Below are 15,341 nucleotides of genomic sequence, written 5' to 3'. Positions count from 1 at the left end.
TGATGTTTTCCTGGGAGAAAACTCCAAACATCGACAAAGGAAAAGAGAAATCAAAATCATATTCAACATAGGTTGCAGAAAACCAAGATTGTGTCTGGGACTGTCATTTTAACACACTTCTCACAGACCTGCTTTGTCTTGCTTTATTTTTAGAATTTTCCCAAACTGCCAGACTTTCTGCTGATTTCGCACTTTCATGGGTGCCAAAACTACAACACACGAAGAGAGAAACGAGTACCAAGTACACTCATAGCAACATGCCGAAACCCGGGATCGAACCAGGGACCTTTAGATCTTCAGTCTAACGCTCTCCCAACTGAGCTATTTCGGCTGCAAGCACAACTTTTTACGATATTCTAAGACCGTCAAATTTGTGGTGTTTTGATCTTTTCGACGGTGAAAACTCCAAACATCGACAAAGGAAAAGAGAAATCAAAATCATATTCAAAATAGGTTGCAGAAAACCAAGAATGTGTCTGGGACTGTCATTTTAACACACTTCTCACAGACCTGCTTTGTCTTGCTTTATTTTTAGAATTTTCCCAAACTGCCACACTTGCTGCTGATTTCGCACTTTCACGGGTGCCAAAACTACAACAAACGAAGAGAGAAAAGAGAATTAAGTACGCACATAGCAACCTGCCAAAACCCGGGATCGAACCAGGGACCTTTAGATCTTCAGTCTAACGCTCTCCCAACTGAGCTATTTCGGCTGCAAGCGCAACTTTTTACGATATTCTAAGACCGTTAAATTTGTGGTGTTTTGATCTTTTCGACGGTGAAAACTCCAAACATCGACAAAGGAAAAGAGAAATCAAAATCATATTCATAATAGGTTGCAGAAAACCAAGAATGTGTCTGGGACTGTCATTTTAACACACTTCTCACGGACCTGCTTTGTCTTGCTTTATTTTTAGAATTTTCCCAAACTGCCAGACTTGCTGCTGATTTCGCACTTTCACGGGTGCCAAAACTACAACAAACGAAGAGAGAAAAGAGAATCAAGTACGCACATAGCAACCTGCCAAAACCCGGGATCGAACCAGAGACCTTTAGATCTTCAGTCTAACGCTCTCCCAACTGAGCTATTTCGGCTGCATAGGCAATGTTTTACGATATTCTAAGACCGTCAAATTTGTGGTGTTTTGATGTTTTCCAGGGAGAAAACTCCAAACATCGACAAAGGAAAAGAGAAATCAAAATCATATTCAACGTAGGTTGCAGAAAACCAAGATTGTGTCTGGGACTGTCATTTTAACACACTTCTCACAGACCTGCTTTGTCTTGCTTTATTTTTAGAATTTTCCCAAACTGCCAGACTTTCTGCTGATTTCGCACTTTCATGGGTGCCAAAACTACAACACACGAAGAGAGAAACGAGTACCAAGTACACTCATAGCAACATGCCGAAACCCGGGATCGAACCAGGGACCTTTAGATCTTCAGTCTAATGCTCTCCCAACTGAGCTATTTCGGCTGCAAGCACAACTTTTTACGATATTCTAAGACCGTCAAATTTGTGGTGTTTTGATCTTTTCCACGGTGAAAACTCCAAACATCGACAAAGGAAAAGAGAAATCAAAATCATATTCAACATAGGTTGCAGAAAACCAAGAATGTGTCTGGGACTGTCATTTTAACACACTTCTCACAGACCTGCTTTGTCTTGCTTTATTTTTAGAATTTTCCCAAACTGCCAGACTTTCTGCTGATTTCGCACTTCCATGGGTGCCAAAACTACAACACACGAAGAGAGAAACGAGAACCAAATACGCTCATAGCAACATGCCGAAACCCGGGATCGAACCAGGGACCTTTAGATCTTCAGTCTAACGCTCTCCCAACTGAGCTATTTCGGCTGCAAGCACAACTTTTTACGATATTCTAAGACCGTTAAATTTGTGGTGTTTTGATCTTTTCCACGGTGAAAACTCCAAACATCGACAAAGGAAAAGAGAAATCAAAATCATATTCAAAATAAGTTGCAGAAAACCAAGAATGTGTCTGGGACTGTCATTTTAACACACTTCTCACGGACCTGCTTTGTCTTGCTTTATTTTTAGAATTTTCCCAAACTGCCAGACTTGCTGCTGATTTCGCACTTTCACGGGTGCCAAAACTACAACAAACGAAGAGAGAAAAGAGAATCAAGTACGCACATAGCAACCTGCCAAAACCCGGGATCGAACCAGAGACCTTTAGATCTTCAGTCTAACGCTCTCCCAACTGAGCTATTTCGGCTGCATATGCAATGTTTTATGATATTCTAAGACCGTCAAATTTGTGGTGTTTTGATGTTTTCCAGGGAGAAAACTCCAAACATCGACAAAGGAAAAGAGAAATCAAAATCATATTCAACATAGGCTGCAGAAAACCAAGATTGTGTCTGGGACTGTCATTTTAACACACTTCTCACAGACCTGCTTTGTCTTGCTTTATTTTTAGAATTTTCCCAAACTGCCAGACTTTCTGCTGATTTCGCACTTTCATGGGTGCCAAAACTACAACACACGAAGAGAGAAACGAGTACCAAGTACACTCATAGCAACATGCCGAAACCCAGGATCGAACCAGGGACCTTTAGATCTTCAGTCTAACGCTCTCCCAACTGAGCTATTTCGGCTGCAAGCACAACTTTTTACGATATTCTAAGACCGTCAAATTTGTGGTGTTTTGATCTTTTCCACGGTGAAAACTCCAAACATCGACAAAGGAAAAGAGAAATCAAAATCATATTCAACATAGGTTGCAGAGAACCAAGAATGTGTCTGGGACTGTCATTTTAACACACTTCTCACAGACCTGCTTTGTCTTGCTTTATTTTTAGAATTTTCCCAAACTGCCAGACTTTCTACTGATTTCGCACTTTCATGGGTGCCAAAACTACAACACACGAAAAGAGAAACGAGAACCAAATACGCTCATAGCAACATGCCGAAACCCGGGATCGAACCAGGGACCTTTAGATCTTCAGTCTAACGCTCTCCCAACTGAGCTATTTCGGCTGCAAGTGCAACTTTTTACGATATTCTAAGACCGTTAAATTTGTTGTGTTTTGATCTTTTCCACGGTGAAAACTCCAAACATCGACAAAGGAAAAGAGAAATCAAAATCATATTCAAAATAGGTTGCAGAAAACCAAGAATGTGTCTGGGACTGTCATTTTAACACACTTCTCACGGACCTGCTTTGTCTTGCTTTATTTTTAGAATTTTCCCAAACTGCCAGACTTGCTGCTGATTTCGCACTTTCACGGGTGCCAAAACTGCAACAAACGAAGAGAGAAAAGAGAATCAAGTACGCACATAGCAACCTGCCAAAACCCGGGATCGAACCAGGGACCTTTAGATCTTCAGTCTAACGCTCTCCCAACTGAGCTATTTCGGCTGCATATGCAATGTTTTACGATATTCTACGACCGTCAAATTTGTGGTGTTTTGATGTTTTCCAGGGAGAAAACTCCAAACATCGACAAAGGAAAAGAGAAATCAAAATCATATTCAACATAGGTTGCAGAAAACCAAGAATGTGTCTGGGACCATCATTTTAACACTCTTCTGACGGACCTGCTTTTTCTTGCTATATTTTTAGAATTTTCCCAAACTGCCAGACTTTCTGCTGATTTCGCACTTTCATGGGTGCCAAAACTACAACACACGAAGAGAGAAACGAGAACCAAGTACGCTCATAGCAACATGCCGAAACCCGGGATCGAACCAGGGACCTTTAGATCTTCAGTCTAACGCTCTCCCAACTGAGCTATTTCGGCTGCAAGCACAACTTTTTACGATATTCTAAGACCGTCAAATTTGTGGTGTTTTGATCTTTTCGACGGTGAAAACTCCAAACATCGACAAAGGAAAAGAGAAATCAAAATCATATTCAAAATAGGTTGCAGAAAACCAAGAATGTGTCTGGGACTGTCATTTTAACACACTTCTCACAGACCTGCTTTGTCTTGCTTTATTTTTAGAATTTTCCCAAACTGCCACACTTGCTGCTGATTTCGCACTTTCACGGGTGCCAAAACTACAACAAACGAAGAGAGAAAAGAGAATTAAGTACGCACATAGCAACCTGCCAAAACCCGGGATCGAACCAGGGACCTTTAGATCTTCAGTCTAACGCTCTCCCAACTGAGCTATTTCGGCTGCAAGCACAACTTTTTACGATATTCTAAGACCGTCAAATTTGTGGTGTTTTGATCTTTTCCACGGTGAAAACTCCAAACATCGACAAAGGAAAAGAGAAATCAAAATCATATTCAAAATAGGTTGCAGAAAACCAAGAATGTGTCTGGGACTGTCATTTTAACACACTTCTCACGGACCTGCTTTGTCTTGCTTTATTTTTAGAATTTTCCCAAAATGCCACACTTGTTGCTGATTTCGCACATTCACGGGTGCCAAAACTGCAACAAACGAAGACAGAAACGAGAACCAAATACGCTCATAGCAACATGCCGAAACCCGGGATCGAACCAGGGACCTTTAGATCTTCAGTCTAACGCTCTCCCAACTGAGCTATTTGGGCTGCATACACAACTTTTTATGATATTATAAGACCGTCAAATTTGTGGTGTTTTGATGTTTTCCAGTGAAAAAACTCCAAACATCGGCAAAGGAAAAGAGAACTCAGAATCATATTCAACATAGGTTGCAGAAATCCTAGATTGTGTCTGGGACCATCATTTTAACACTCTTCTCACAGACCTGCTTTGTCTTGCTTTATTTTTAGAATTTTCCCAAACTGCCACACTTGCTGCTGATTTCGCACTTTCACGGGTGCCAAAACTATAACAAACGAAGAGAGAAAAGAGAATTAAGTTCGCACATAGCAACCTGCCAAAACCCGGGATCGAACCAGGGACCTTTAGAACTTCAGTCTAACACTCTCCCAACTGAGCTATTTCGGCTGCATACACAATATTTTACGATATTCTAAGACCGTCAAATTTGTGGTGTTTTGATGTTTTCCAGGGAGAAAACTCCAAACATCGACAAAGGAAAAGAGAAATCAAAATCATATTCAACATAGGTTGCAGAAAACCAAGATTGTGTCTGGGACTGTCATTTTAACACACTTCTCACAGACCTGCTTTGTCTTGCTTTATTTTTAGAATTTTCCCAAACTGCCAGACTTTCTGCTGATTTCGCACTTTCATGAGTGCCAAAACTACAACACACGAAGAGAGAAACGAGTACCAAGTACACTCATAGCAACATGCCGAAACCCGGGATCGAACCAGGGACCTTTAGATCTTCAGTCTAACGCTCTCCCAACTGAGCTATTTCGGCTGCAAGCACAACTTTTTACAATATTCTAAGACCGTTAAATTTGTGGTGTTTTGATCTTTTCCACGGTGAAAACTCCAAACATCGACAAAGGAAAAGAGAAATCAAAATCATATTCAAAATAGGTTGCAGAAAACCAAGAATGTGTCTGGGACTGTCATTTTAACACACTTCTCACGGACCTGCTTTGTCTTGCTTTATTTTTAGAATTTTCCCAAACTGCCAGACTTGCTGCTGATTTCGCACTTTCACGGGTGCCAAAACTACAACAAACGAAGAGAGAAAAGAGAATCAAGTACGCACATAGCAACCTGCCAAAACCCGGGATCGAACCAGGGACCTTTAGATCTTCAGTCTAACGCTCTCCCAACTGAGCTATTTCGGCTGCATATGCAATGTTTTACGATATTCTAAGACCGTCAAATTTGTGGTGTTTTGATGTTTTCCAGGGAGAAAACTCCAAACATCGACAAAGGAAAAGAGAAATCAAAATCATATTCAACATAGGTTGCGGAAAACCAAGATTGTGTCTGGGACTGTCATTTTAACACACTTCTCACAGACCTGCTTTGTCTTGCTTTATTTTTAGAATTTTCCCAAACTGCCAGACTTTCTGCTGATTTCGCACTTTCATGGGTGCCAAAACTACAACCCACGAAGAGAGAAACGAGAACCAAATACGCTCATAGCAACATGCCGAAACCCGGGATCGAACCAGGGACCTTTAGATCTTCAGTCTAACGCTCTCCCAACTGAGCTATTTCGGCTGCATATGCAATGTTTTACGATATTCTAAGACCGTCAAATTTGTGGTGTTTTGATGTTTTCCAGGGAGAAAACTCCAAACATCGACAAAGGAAAAGAGAAATCAAAATCATATTCAACATAGGTTGCAGAAAACCAAGAATGTGTCTGGGACCATCATTTTAACACTCTTCTGACGGACCTGCTTTTTCTTGCTATATTTTTAGAATTTTCCCAAACTGCCAGACTTTCTGCTGATTTCGCACTTTCATGGGTGCCAAAACTACAACACACGAAGAGGGAAACGAGAACCAAGTACGCTCATAGCAACATGCCGAAACCCGGGATCGAACCAGGGACCTTTAGATCTTCAGTCTAACGCTCTCCCAACTGAGCTATTTCGGCTGCAAGCACAACTTTTTACGATATTCTAAGACCGTCAAATTTGTGGTGTTTTGATCTTTTCCACGGTGAAAACTCCAAACATCGACAAAGGAAAAGAGAAATCAAAATCATATTCAAAATAGGTTGCAGAAAACCAAGAATGTGTCTGGGACTGTCATTTTAACACACTTCTCACAGACCTGCTTTGTCTTGCTTTATTTTTAGAATTTTCCCAAACTGCCACACTTGCTGCTGATTTCGCACTTTCACGGGTGCCAAAACTACAACAAACGAAGAGAGAAAAGAGAATTAAGTACGCACATAGCAACCTGCCCAAACCCAGGATCGAACCAGGGACCTTTAGATCTTCAGTCTAACGCTCTCCCAACTGAGCTATTTCGGCTGCAAGCACAACTTTTTACGATATTCTAAGACCGTCAAATTTGTGGTGTTTTGATCTTTTCCACGTTGAAAACTCCAAACATCGACAAAGGAAAAGAGAAATCAAAATCATATTCAAAATAGGTTGCAGAAAACCAAGAATGTGTCTGGGACTGTCATTTTAACACACTTCTCACGGACCTGCTTTGTCTTGCTTTATTTTTAGAATTTTCCCAAACTGCCACACTTGTTGCTGATTTCGCACATTCACGGGTGCCAAAACTGCAACAAACGAAGAGAGAAACGAGAACCAAATACGCTCATAGCAACATGCCGAAACCCGGGATCGAACCAGGGACCTTTAGATCTTCAGTCTAACGCTCTCCCAACTGAGCTATTTGGGCTGCATACACAACTTTTTATGATATTATAAGACCGTCAAATTTGTGGTGTTTTGATGTTTTCCAGGGAAAAAACTCCAAACATCGGCAAAGGAAAAGAGAACTCAGAATCATATTCAACATAGGTTGCAGAAATCCTAGATTGTGTCTGGGACCATCATTTTAACACTCTTCTGACGGACCTGCTTTTTCTTGCTATATTTTTAGAATTTTCCCAAACTGCCAGACTTTCTGCTGATTTCGCACTTTCATGGGTGCCAAAACTACAACACACGAAGAGAGAAACGAGAACCAAGTACGCTCATAGCAACATGCCGAAACCCGGGATCGAACCAGGGACCTTTAGATCTTCAGTCTAACGCTCTCCCAACTGAGCTATTTCGGCTGCAAGCACAACTTTTTACGATATTCTAAGACCGTCAAATTTGTGGTGTTTTGATCTTTTCGACGGTGAAAACTCCAAACATCAACAAAGGAAAAGAGAAATCAAAATCATATTCAAAATAGGTTGCAGAAAACCAAGAATGTGTCTGGGACTGTCATTTTAACACACTTCTCACAGACCTGCTTTGTCTTGCTTTATTTTTAGAATTTTCCCAAACTGCCACACTTGCTGCTGATTTCGCACTTTCACGGGTGCCAAAACTACAACAAACGAAGAGAGAAAAGAGAATTAAGTACGCACATAGCAACCTGCCAAAACCCGGGATCGAACCAGGGACCTTTAGATCTTCAGTCCAACGCTCTCCCAACTGAGCTATTTCGGCTGCAAGCACAACTTTTTACGATATTCTAAGACCGTCAAATTTGTGGTGTTTTGATCTTTTCCACGGTGAAAACTCCAAACATCGACAAAGGAAAAGAGAAATCAAAATCATATTCAACATAGGTTGCAGAAAACCAAGAATGTGTCTGGGACTGTCATTTTAACACACTTCTAACAGACCTGCTTTGTCTTGCTTTATTTTTAGAATTTTCCCAAACTGCCAGACTTTCTGCTGATTTCGCACTTCCATGGGTGCCAAAACTACAACACACGAAGAGAGAAACGAGAACCAAATACGCTCATAGCAACATGCCGAAACCCGGGATCGAACCAGGGACCTTTAGATCTTCAGTCTAACGCTCTCCCAACTGAGCTATTTCGGCTGCAAGCACAACTTTTTACGATATTCTAAGACCGTTAAATTTGTGGTGTTTTGATCTTTTCCACGGTGAAAACTCCAAACATCGACAAAGGAAAAGAGAAATCAAAATCATATTCAAAATAAGTTGCAGAAAACCAAGAATGTGTCTGGGACTGTCATTTTAACACACTTCTCACGGACCTGCTTTGTCTTGCTTTATTTTTAGAATTTTCCCAAACTGCCAGACTTGCTGCTGATTTCGCACTTTCACGGGTGCCAAAACTACAACAAACGAAGAGAGAAAAGAGAATCAAGTACGCACATAGCAACCTGCCAAAACCCGGGATCGAACCAGAGACCTTTAGATCTTCAGTCTAACGCTCTCCCAACTGAGCTATTTCGGCTGCATATGCAATGTTTTATGATATTCTAAGACCGTCAAATTTGTGGTGTTTTGATGTTTTCCAGGGAGAAAACTCCAAACATCGACAAAGGAAAAGAGAAATCAAAATCATATTCAACATAGGTTGCAGAAAACCAAGATTGTGTCTGGGACTGTCATTTTAACACACTTCTCACAGACCTGCTTTGTCTTGCTTTATTTTTAGAATTTTCCCAAACTGCCAGACTTTCTGCTGATTTCGCACTTTCATGGGTGCCAAAACTACAACACACGAAGAGAGAAACGAGTACCAAGTACACTCATAGCAACATGCCGAAACCCAGGATCGAACCAGGGACCTTTAGATCTTCAGTCTAACGCTCTCCCAACTGAGCTATTTCGGCTGCAAGTGCAACTTTTTACGATATTCTAAGACCGTTAAATTTGTTGTGTTTTGATCTTTTCCACGGTGAAAACTCCAAACATCGACAAAGGAAAAGAGAAATCAAAATCATATTCAAAATAGGTTGCAGAAAACCAAGAATGTGTCTGGGACTGTCATTTTAACACACTTCTCACGGACCTGCTTTGTCTTGCTTTATTTTTAGAATTTTCCCAAACTGCCAGACTTGCTGCTGATTTCGCACTTTCACGGGTGCCAAAACTACAACAAACGAAGAGAGAAAAGAGAATCAAGTACGCACATAGCAACCTGCCAAAACCCAGGATCGAACCAGGGACCTTCAGATCTTCAGTCTAACGCTCTCCCAACTGAGCTTTTTCGGCTGCAAACACAACTTTTTACGATATTCTAAGACCGTCAAATTTGTGGTGTTTTGATCTTTTCCACGGTGAAAACTCCAAACATCGACAAAGGAAAAGAGAAATCAAAATCATATTCAACATAGGTTGCAGAAAACCAAGATTGTGTCTGGGGCTGTCATTTTAACACACTTCTCACAGACCTGCTTTGACTTGCTTTATTTTTAGAATTTTCCCAAACTGCCAGACTTGCTGCTGATTTCGCACTTTCACGGGTGCCAAAACTACAACAAACGAAGAGAGAAAAGAGAATCAAGTACGCACATAGCAACCTGCGAAAACCCAGGATCGAACCAGGGACCTTCAGATCTTCAGTCTAACGCTCTCCCAACTGAGCTATTTCGGCTGCAAGCACAACTTTTTACGATATTCTAAGACCGTTAAATTTGTGGTGTTTTGATCTTTTCCACGGTGAAAACTCCAAACATCGACAAAGGAAAAGAGAAATCAAAATCATATTCAAAATAAGTTGCAGAAAACCAAGAATGTGTCTGGGACTGTCATTTTAACACACTTCTCACGGACCTGCTTTGTCTTGCTTTATTTTTAGAATTTTCCCAAACTGCCAGACTTGCTGCTGATTTCGCACTTTCACGGGTGCCAAAACTACAACAAACGAAGAGAGAAAAGAGAATCAAGTACGCACATAGCAACCTGCCAAAACCCGGGATCGAACCAGAGACCTTTAGATCTTCAGTCTAACGCTCTCCCAACTGAGCTATTTCGGCTGCATATGCAATGTTTTATGATATTCTAAGACCGTCAAATTTGTGGTGTTTTGATGTTTTCCAGGGAGAAAACTCCAAACATCGACAAAGGAAAAGAGAAATCAAAATCATATTCAACATAGGCTGCAGAAAACCAAGATTGTGTCTGGGACTGTCATTTTAACACACTTCTCACAGACCTGCTTTGTCTTGCTTTATTTTTAGAATTTTCCCAAACTGCCAGACTTTCTGCTGATTTCGCACTTTCATGGGTGCCAAAACTACAACACACGAAGAGAGAAACGAGAACCAAATACGCTCATAGCAACATGCCGAAACCCGGGATTGAACCAGGGACCTTTAAATCTTCAGTCTAACGCTCTCCCAACTGAGCTATTTCGGCTGCAAGCACAACTTTTTACGATATTCTAAGACCGTTAAATTTGTGGTGTTTTGATCTTTTCCACGGTGAAAACTCCAAACATCGACAAAGGAAAAGAGAAATCAAAATCATATTCAAAATAGGTTGCAGAAAACCAAGAATGTGTCTGGGACTGTCATTTTAACACACTTCTCACAGACCTGCTTTGACTTGCTTTATTTTTAGAATTTTCCCAAACTGCCAGACTTGCTGCTGATTTCGCACTTTCACGGGTGCCAAAACTACAACAAACGAAGAGAGAAAAGAGAATCAAGTACGCACATAGCAACCTGCCAAAACCCGGGATCGAACCAGGGACCTTTAGATCTTCAGTCTAACGCTCTCCCAACTGAGCTATTTCGGCTGCATATGCAATGTTTTACGATATTCTAAGACCGTCAAATTTGTGGTGTTTTGATGTTTTCCTGGGAGAAAACTCCAAACATCGACAAAGGAAAAGAGAAATCAAAATCATATTCAACATAGGTTGCAGAAAACCAAGATTGTGTCTGGGACTGTCATTTTAACACACTTCTCACAGACCTGCTTTGTCTTGCTTTATTTTTAGAATTTTCCCAAACTGCCAGACTTTCTGCTGATTTCGCACTTTCATGGGTGCCAAAACTACAACACACGAAGAGAGAAACGAGTACCAAGTACACTCATAGCAACATGCCGAAACCCGGGATCGAACCAGGGACCTTTAGATCTTCAGTCTAACGCTCTCCCAACTGAGCTATTTTGGCTGCAAGCACAACTTTTTACGATATTCTAAGACCGTCAAATTTGTGGTGTTTTGATCTTTTCCACGGTGAAAACTCCAAACATCGACAAAGGAAAAGAGAAATCAAAATCATATTCAACATAGGTTGCAGAAAACCAAGAATGTGTCTGGGACTGTCATTTTAACACACTTCTCACAGACCTGCTTTTTCTTGCTTTATTTTTAGAATTTTCCCAAACTGCCTGACTTTCTGCTGATTTCGCACTTCCATGGGTGCCAAAACTACAACACACGAAGAGAGAAACGAGAACCAAATACGCTCATAGCAACATGCCGAATCCCGGGATCGAACCAGGGACCTTTAGATCTTCAGTCTAACGCTCTCCCAACTGAGCTATTTCGGCTCCAAGCGCAACTTTTTACGATATTCTAAGACCGTTAAATTTGTGGTGTTTTGATCTTTTCCACGTTGAAAACTCCAAACATCGACAAAGGAAAAGAGAAATCAAAATCATATTCAAAATAGGTTGCAGAAAACCAAGAATGTGTCTGGGACTGTCATTTTAACACACTTCTCACGGACCTGCTTTGTCTTGCTTTATTTTTAGAATTTTCCCAAACTGCCAGACTTGCTGCTGATTTCGCACTTTCACGGGTGCCAAAACTACAACAAACGAAGAGAGAAAAGAGAATCAAGTACGCACATAGCAACCTGCCAAAACCCGGGATCGAACCAGGGACCTTTAGATCTTCAGTCTAACGCTCTCCCAACTGAGCTATTTCGGCTGCATATGCAACGTTTTACGATATTCTAAGACCGTCAAATTTGTGGTGTTTTGATGTTTTCCAGGGAGAAAACTCCAAACATCGACAAAGGAAAAGAGAAATCAAAATCATATTCAACATAGGTTGCAGAAAACCAAGATTGTGTCTGGGACTGTCATTTTAACACACTTCTCACACACCTGCTTTGTCTTGCTTTATTTTTAGAATTTTCCCAAACTGCCAGACTTTCTGCTGATTTCGCACTTTCATGGGTGCCAAAACTACAACACACGAAGAGAGAAACGAGAACCAAATACGCTCATAGCAACATGCCGAAACCCGGGATTGAACCAGGGACCTTTAAATCTTCAGTCTAACGCTCTCCCAACTGAGCTATTTCGGCTGCAAGCACAACTTTTTACGATATTCTAAGACCGTTAAATTTGTGGTGTTTTGATCTTTTCCACGGTGAAAACTCCAAACATCGACAAAGGAAAAGAGAAATCAAAATCATATTCAAAATAGGTTGCAGAAAACCAAGAATGTGTCTGGGACTGTCATTTTAACACACTTCTCACAGACCTGCTTTGTCTTGCTTTATTTTTAGAATTTTCCCAAACTGCCAGACTTGCTGCTGATTTTGCACTTTCACGGGTGCCAAAACTACAACAAACGAAGAGAGAAAAGAGAATCAAGTACGCACATAGCAACCTGCCAAAACCCGGGATCGAACCAGGGACCTTTAGATCTTCAGTCTAACGCTCTCCCAACTGAGCTATTTCGGCTGCATATGCAATGTTTTACGATATTCTAAGACCGTCAAATTTGTGGTGTTTTGATGTTTTCCTGGGAGAAAACTCCAAACATCGACAAAGGAAAAGAGAAATCAAAATCATATTCAACATAGGTTGCAGAAAACCAAGATTGTGTCTGGGACTGTCATTTTAACACACTTCTCACAGACCTGCTTTGTCTTGCTTTATTTTTAGAATTTTCCCAAACTGCCAGACTTTCTGCTGATTTCGCACTTTCATGGGTGCCAAAACTACAACACACGAAGAGAGAAACGAGTACCAAGTACACTCATAGCAACATGCCGAAACCCGGGATCGAACCAGGGACCTTTAGATCTTCAGTCTAACGCTCTCCCAACTGAGCTATTTCGGCTGCAAGCACAACTTTTTACGATATTCTAAGACCGTCAAATTTGTGGTGTTTTGATCTTTTCGACGGTGAAAACTCCAAACATCGACAAAGGAAAAGAGAAATCAAAATCATATTCAAAATAGGTTGCAGAAAACCAAGAATGTGTCTGGGACTGTCATTTTAACACACTTCTCACAGACCTGCTTTGTCTTGCTTTATTTTTAGAATTTTCCCAAACTGCCACACTTGCTGCTGATTTCGCACTTTCACGGGTGCCAAAACTACAACAAACGAAGAGAGAAAAGAGAATTAAGTACGCACATAGCAACCTGCCAAAACCCGGGATCGAACCAGGGACCTTTAGATCTTCAGTCTAACGCTCTCCCAACTGAGCTATTTCGGCTGCAAGCGCAACTTTTTACGATATTCTAAGACCGTTAAATTTGTGGTGTTTTGATCTTTTCGACGGTGAAAACTCCAAACATCGACAAAGGAAAAGAGAAATCAAAATCATATTCATAATAGGTTGCAGAAAACCAAGAATGTGTCTGGGACTGTCATTTTAACACACTTCTCACGGACCTGCTTTGTCTTGCTTTATTTTTAGAATTTTCCCAAACTGCCAGACTTGCTGCTGATTTCGCACTTTCACGGGTGCCAAAACTACAACAAACGAAGAGAGAAAAGAGAATCAAGTACGCACATAGCAACCTGCCAAAACCCGGGATCGAACCAGAGACCTTTAGATCTTCAGTCTAACGCTCTCCCAACTGAGCTATTTCGGCTGCATAGGCAATGTTTTACGATATTCTAAGACCGTCAAATTTGTGGTGTTTTGATGTTTTCCAGGGAGAAAACTCCAAACATCGACAAAGGAAAAGAGAAATCAAAATCATATTCAACGTAGGTTGCAGAAAACCAAGATTGTGTCTGGGACTGTCATTTTAACACACTTCTCACAGACCTGCTTTGTCTTGCTTTATTTTTAGAATTTTCCCAAACTGCCAGACTTTCTGCTGATTTCGCACTTTCATGGGTGCCAAAACTACAACACACGAAGAGAGAAACGAGTACCAAGTACACTCATAGCAACATGCCGAAACCCGGGATCGAACCAGGGACCTTTAGATCTTCAGTCTAATGCTCTCCCAACTGAGCTATTTCGGCTGCAAGCACAACTTTTTACGATATTCTAAGACCGTCAAATTTGTGGTGTTTTGATCTTTTCCACGGTGAAAACTCCAAACATCGACAAAGGAAAAGAGAAATCAAAATCATATTCAACATAGGTTGCAGAAAACCAAGATTGTGTCTGGGACTGTCATTTTAACACACTTCTCACAGACCTGCTTTGTCTTGCTTTATTTTTAGAATTTTCCCAAACTGCCAGACTTTCTGCTGATTTCGCACTTTCATGGGTGCCAAAACTACAACACACGAAGAGAGAAACGAGTACCAAGTACACTCATAGCAACATGCCGAAACCCGGGATCGAACCAGGGACCTTTAGATCTTCAGTCTAACGCTCTCCCAACTGAGCTATTTCGGCTGCAAGCACAACTTTTTACGATATTCTAAGACCGTTAAATTTGTGGTGTTTTGATCTTTTCCACGGTGAAAACTCCAAACATCGACAAAGGAAAAGAGAAATCAAAATCATATTCAAAATAAGTTGCAGAAAACCAAGAATGTGTCTGGGACTGTCATTTTAACACACTTCTCACGGACCTGCTTTGTCTTGCTTTATTTTTAGAATTTTCCCAAACTGCCAGACTTGCTGCTGATTTCGCACTTTCACGGGTGCCAAAACTACAACAAACGAAGAGAGAAAAGAGAATCAAGTACGCACATAGCAACCTGCCAAAACCCGGGATCGAACCAGAGACCTTTAGATCTTCAGTCTAACGCTCTCCCAACTGAGCTATTTCGGCTGCATATGCAATGTTTTATGATATTCTAAGACCGTCAAATTTGTGGTGTTTTGATGTTTTCCAGGGAGAAAACTCCAAACATCGACAAAGGAAAAGAGAAATCAAAATCATA

The 15,341-nt window shown here is 41.0% G+C and overlaps 13 non-coding genes across 13 annotated transcripts; all 13 read right to left on the bottom strand.

Moving 5' to 3' along the window:
- Nucleotides 1–258: 258 nt before the first annotated feature.
- Nucleotides 259–331, bottom strand: TRNAF-GAA (transfer RNA phenylalanine (anticodon GAA)). Its single transcript has one exon. It is a non-coding gene; the product is annotated as a tRNA-Phe (tRNA).
- Nucleotides 332–1,404: 1,073 nt separating this feature from the next.
- TRNAF-GAA (transfer RNA phenylalanine (anticodon GAA)) lies at nucleotides 1,405–1,477 on the bottom strand. The gene has a single exon. It is a non-coding gene; the product is annotated as a tRNA-Phe (tRNA).
- Nucleotides 1,478–1,786: 309 nt separating this feature from the next.
- TRNAF-GAA (transfer RNA phenylalanine (anticodon GAA)) lies at nucleotides 1,787–1,859 on the bottom strand. Its single transcript has one exon. It is a non-coding gene; the product is annotated as a tRNA-Phe (tRNA).
- A 1,073-nt stretch (nucleotides 1,860–2,932) lies between these two features.
- Nucleotides 2,933–3,005, bottom strand: TRNAF-GAA (transfer RNA phenylalanine (anticodon GAA)). The gene has a single exon. It is a non-coding gene; the product is annotated as a tRNA-Phe (tRNA).
- Nucleotides 3,006–3,696: 691 nt separating this feature from the next.
- Nucleotides 3,697–3,769, bottom strand: TRNAF-GAA (transfer RNA phenylalanine (anticodon GAA)). Its single transcript has one exon. It is a non-coding gene; the product is annotated as a tRNA-Phe (tRNA).
- A 1,455-nt stretch (nucleotides 3,770–5,224) lies between these two features.
- On the bottom strand, nucleotides 5,225–5,297 carry TRNAF-GAA (transfer RNA phenylalanine (anticodon GAA)). The gene has a single exon. It is a non-coding gene; the product is annotated as a tRNA-Phe (tRNA).
- Nucleotides 5,298–5,988: 691 nt separating this feature from the next.
- On the bottom strand, nucleotides 5,989–6,061 carry TRNAF-GAA (transfer RNA phenylalanine (anticodon GAA)). The gene has a single exon. It is a non-coding gene; the product is annotated as a tRNA-Phe (tRNA).
- A 309-nt stretch (nucleotides 6,062–6,370) lies between these two features.
- Nucleotides 6,371–6,443, bottom strand: TRNAF-GAA (transfer RNA phenylalanine (anticodon GAA)). The gene has a single exon. It is a non-coding gene; the product is annotated as a tRNA-Phe (tRNA).
- Nucleotides 6,444–7,516: 1,073 nt separating this feature from the next.
- Nucleotides 7,517–7,589, bottom strand: TRNAF-GAA (transfer RNA phenylalanine (anticodon GAA)). The gene has a single exon. It is a non-coding gene; the product is annotated as a tRNA-Phe (tRNA).
- Nucleotides 7,590–8,280: 691 nt separating this feature from the next.
- Nucleotides 8,281–8,353, bottom strand: TRNAF-GAA (transfer RNA phenylalanine (anticodon GAA)). The gene has a single exon. It is a non-coding gene; the product is annotated as a tRNA-Phe (tRNA).
- Nucleotides 8,354–13,246: 4,893 nt separating this feature from the next.
- On the bottom strand, nucleotides 13,247–13,319 carry TRNAF-GAA (transfer RNA phenylalanine (anticodon GAA)). The gene has a single exon. It is a non-coding gene; the product is annotated as a tRNA-Phe (tRNA).
- Nucleotides 13,320–14,392: 1,073 nt separating this feature from the next.
- Nucleotides 14,393–14,465, bottom strand: TRNAF-GAA (transfer RNA phenylalanine (anticodon GAA)). Its single transcript has one exon. It is a non-coding gene; the product is annotated as a tRNA-Phe (tRNA).
- A 309-nt stretch (nucleotides 14,466–14,774) lies between these two features.
- TRNAF-GAA (transfer RNA phenylalanine (anticodon GAA)) lies at nucleotides 14,775–14,847 on the bottom strand. The gene has a single exon. It is a non-coding gene; the product is annotated as a tRNA-Phe (tRNA).
- Nucleotides 14,848–15,341: the final 494 nt, after the last annotated feature.

Source organism: Eleutherodactylus coqui, chromosome 3 (assembly GCF_035609145.1).
Source record: "Eleutherodactylus coqui strain aEleCoq1 chromosome 3, aEleCoq1.hap1, whole genome shotgun sequence".
NCBI classification, from domain to species: domain Eukaryota; kingdom Metazoa; phylum Chordata; class Amphibia; order Anura; family Eleutherodactylidae; genus Eleutherodactylus; species Eleutherodactylus coqui.
The sequence above is the reverse complement of the archived record's forward strand: the minus strand, read 5'-3'. Positions and strand labels throughout refer to the sequence as shown.